A 4,977-nucleotide genomic window follows, 5' to 3' on the forward strand; every position below is an offset into this window, starting at 1 on the left:
GAATGATTGTAATGGTGTAGTGTAGTAGCACCTCCATAACTAATATCTTTTTTTAATTATTTAATGACATCTTATCCTTGTGTCTTTCACTAGTCTATGCATGTCTTCATTTTTAGTAATTCTACATGACTGCATTGAACCTACCATTGTAGATTGTGTGTGCATAATTATCTAAGTTCTCACCTTCATTTTCTTTTAATTAATTTTGGAAACACCTCATTTTATGTGGATTGTATAATTTTCTGTCAATTTTGGAACATTCTAAGCATTTATATGTATAATAGATACTTATGAGTTGTGGTCAGAATTTAAGTGTGTTTTACATATTTTTGTGTAATTTTGTATTTGATTTTTTTTTTAGTGGATGGCTTTTTAATATTTGAATTGGCAAATGTTTTATGAACTTTTTAAAGTTTCATAAGTATATTGATTTATACGTGGAGCTTGTGAGATGTGTATGGATTAATAAATTTGCAAGCAATTTTGTATATATAAGAAATTTCAATATTCATATTGCACCTAAACTTGTTTCTACTTCTTTATTGCAAATACAAGTCTGTTGATTTTTTTTTATTACCTCTTGTGTAAGAAAATCCATTAATTATTGTGTTAGAGTATGTTTTCACAGACGCATCAATGGCAAGGTTAGAGTTGATAACAGAAGCCAAGCATTGTTTAATTTTATATCTATTGTAATTTTTATTTATAAAAAGATATTTTCTAATTTGAATATAATTTAATATTAAATATATCAATTTTTTAAAATAAGAATAAAAGGTTATTATTAGATCTAATAATATTTTTTAACTTTTGAATATTATTGTTATAAGATTTCTAGTAATTTTAGCTATCAATTTTCAATGACTTTATTACTAATTTATTAGAGTATTAAAAATAATATACATTGATACTATAGAACATACAAATTTAAAAGAATATTATAATGTATATATTTATTGATTAAACTTTATTAAAATTCATTAAACTAAACAATAGTTTCTTTATTTACCTTCAAAAATAATATACACTTACTCACTTACATTTCAATTTAACTAAAATAAATTCTACAAAAAAAATTAAAAATAAAATTCCTTACAATCACAGATTGATTCAATCATCTCCTCATATGTTTATAATTATTTGCATGAATTATACTTCTACTTACATTCAATAATCTTGTACATTTAAAAAAATCATATTTTAAAATTTTTATTCACTTCTACATTTTTTGTCATTTATTTTAACATAATTACTAAGTCTATAGGACACTTGAAGATACAATTACAATTTGTAATTTTCTTTTGAATGCAAAATATATTATAATTTTGAATAGAATCTATTTAAATATGTATATATATATATATATATATATATATATATATATATATATAAAATATGCTTGAGAATATTTTTATTAAAAAAAATAGAAAAAGAAAAAAAATCTTTTAATCATAAAACTTCTATTTATTCAAAGAATCTTTGAAATGCATCCATGTCTTCTAATTTAAAAATATATATTTTTTTTCGTTTAGTAGTGTGATGCAAATTCAATTATAAGTAATGTTTTATAATACAAATTTATCATATTCATATTCATTTATTGTATGTGTTAGTATTAAAAAAAATTTGATAAATTTTGGTATTTTTATTTGTAGATTTAATATTTTAAAAAATTATATTATATAACTCTGACTTTACAAATTTCAGGCAATTTAACTTCTGTAGACTATTAGTTATATTGGTAATACTAATGATTATTCTAGTTTGATCAAAACACAAAAAAAATTATTAAAAAAAAAAAAAAAAAGAAAAAAAAAACAATGATTTGTTGTGTTTAGTATATGAATAATAATATGCTTGAGGAATTAATAAAAGAAAATTCTATATTTGATTTATAATAACTCATTTTTTTGAATAGTTATATTCAATTTTATTACACATTCTTTTCCAATATGTATTTTTAGAGGGGAGTATAATAGCATTTATAACAAAGCCATGTAACATTATAACTTTTGATGTATGTGTATATATATATATATATATATATAACACAACATATTGTTATGATTTTATTATATTTTTTAATAATATTTTGATCTTATTATTACTATTTTTATTTATAAAAAGAGACTTTACAAAAAATAGATAGTAGCAATATAAAAAAATTTATTACATTCATAATGATAACCAATATACCACCAATAAGATGTCTTTTATTGCTAGACTATTAGAACATTACTAATCTTTCTATTGATAATGCTTATTAATCTAAATGATTTTGTAAATTTTGGAGACAATTTCATGGTAGATTTCATTTCTTTGTATCTTAATGGCAGAACAAATATAAGAAGAAAAAATCCAACTCCAAAATCCATGATGAAATCAAAAAATTACATTTTTTTTTCTTTTTATTTTTTTATTATTTTTTTAAAAATTTTATATAAGAAATTGGTGAAAACAAATTATGAGATACTCACACTTATACAAAATTTCAAAATTTATTATTTCTTATTTTTTAAGAACGACATTAATTTTGATTTATTAAAAAGAGAAACGTACTAAAGATTCTTGTTAGAATGCAAAGTTTCATTGTTGTTGCTATTACTTAATTCGTTCCTAACTAAAAACATTCTCTAATACTAAAGAATAACAATAACAACAATAACTTGTTTCTTACAACAGAAAATCAATAAGATTCATCTACCTAATACAATAAAGATAATCACAATGATAGTTTTCTAAAACAAAATGTAAATACCTTTGCAACTTCTTAACCAATGTACCTAAAGAGTAAACTTTTGAATAAGCAACCTCCATATAAAAATCAAATTTTAAACTGATAATTTTTCTCTTAATACTTACTAATTTTCAGCTCATTAAAAAAGTGCATAGGTACATAGTTCAATTAAAACAACAATATTTTTTGTTAGTACATTAAAAATAATGTGATCAGTATAAAATTAAGTGTTATGAAAAAAATTAAGAATTTCTAATAATCAAATTTTTATAAGGTTCTTGAGAAGTCATTCTTATTTAAAATGCTATTCATAAGAAAAGTCTCACAAAAAATTATCTTTGAAGTAAAACTTGTTTTAAAAATAAAAAATAGATTTCAGTCTAAGTAATATTACTTAAAAAATATTATATCTTTGATACATGATGATCTTAAATTGTAATACATAATGATTCATAATTCTATAAATTAGATAAAATATTCTTTAAAAATATCATCTTTTAATATATTCTAAATTTATAATTATTATAATTATTTTTATTTAGAAACATCATTTATTTTTTAAAGAATGTAAAGTTATCTTTTGTAGAAAAAAGTCTTTACAAAAAGAATTTAAATATAAAATCATATTTTTATTTTAAAAATTTGTTGTATAAACAAAGATTATTATATATGACACATTGAGTGCTACAAATCAATCACAAAGTGTGTAATCTAAATCATATACAAATGCAAAAATAACCTACTTTTAAGAAAAGATGATGAATTTACATACAAATAAGCCAAACTATCTCTCACACTACAAAGAAAGAATCTAAGAATACATGCATGAGTGGAAAAAAATCCTAAAACTTTTCAAAATAGCCAAATCATCATAGCTAAGAAATTCTTTACAAAAAACATTTTTTATATTTAAATCACTCATAAGACTTGATTTGATATGAATGTCAAGATAAGGGAGTTTTTCTACTTAAGTATTCATACTCTAATTGATATTAATAAAGTCAATTAATAGAAAAAATTAAATAGATAGAAAGCCTACTAATCTCAAATTAAATTATATATATCTCACAAGATTTGGTATCCAATGCTACATTACATGACAGTTGTCATATACAAAAATATTGTTATATATAATACATTGAATGCTACAAACCAATTATAAAGTATGTAATTTAAATCAAATACAAATATACAACCAACACACTTTTAAGTGCGTCTTGTCACTCTACCCTCCTTTATAGCTCATTAGGAGCCCCTCCACTTAGCTAGGACAATAAAATATACAAAATTAAAGGTGAATGCTTCAATAATGTTGTAGCAACTAGACCACCAAAATTTGTGACAAATGTAGGAAAAAAAATATTTAATCCTTATCAACAAATGAGGCAATATTAGAAGATTTTTTACAATAAGGACAAATCTAAACTCCTAAAAGAAGAGTCAAAAGAGGTGGTATCAAATATGCCATATGCCATCAACGTCAGCATTGATCACACAAAGGCATAATAGTAGCTTTTATATTCTCACAACATATAAAACAAAGAAGATCAATTGGTACAATTTCTAATTTAAAATGTAAAAAATCACCATCAGAAAGATAATAAGAAGTACAATTCTTTGAATGCAATTAATATTCTTCTCTATCTTTTCCTTCAAGTAAAAAAAATATTATTGAGCAATACATCCTTAATACAAAGAATTGTGTATCTTGTCTAAACATCAAGTATTATATGCACTTCACATTACAAATACACATAATCTTCCTTAGAAAATCTTTGCAACTAAGGTTAATAAACTCTACTATAAGTAGAAGCATATTATAAGATATCATAATGTTGAATAATACATAAGTTTTTAATAGCCATGGACATGGTCTCCTTAAAGAATTATACTTGATCTTATAGATATTGAGTCTAAATATCAAAGTCATCTAAGTCTACAACTAAAGTTAGTTTTTCACATACTAAACTTGATATGATTGTCCCTTCTCTATATAATAATTAATAAAGACTATAAAAGAGAAAAAAAAAAATCTTGCTTATTAAAAATTCTTATTAAAAATGTATATTAAAGATGTAATGATTCATTGTAATATTAAGTTTCAACCATAATAATTGCCATAAAGTAATCTATATTTTTATAAATCAAATTTGATAGTCTAAATAACTCATTCTACTAAGCTATCTACCTTAGGATGGTTTTTAGATGTGGTGCAATGATTCATTAAAGCTTTAGTATAT

The sequence above is a fragment of the Physcomitrium patens genome, chromosome 13 (assembly GCF_059467195.1).
Source record: "Physcomitrium patens ecotype Gransden chromosome 13, ASM5946719v1, whole genome shotgun sequence".
NCBI classification, from domain to species: domain Eukaryota; kingdom Viridiplantae; phylum Streptophyta; class Bryopsida; order Funariales; family Funariaceae; genus Physcomitrium; species Physcomitrium patens.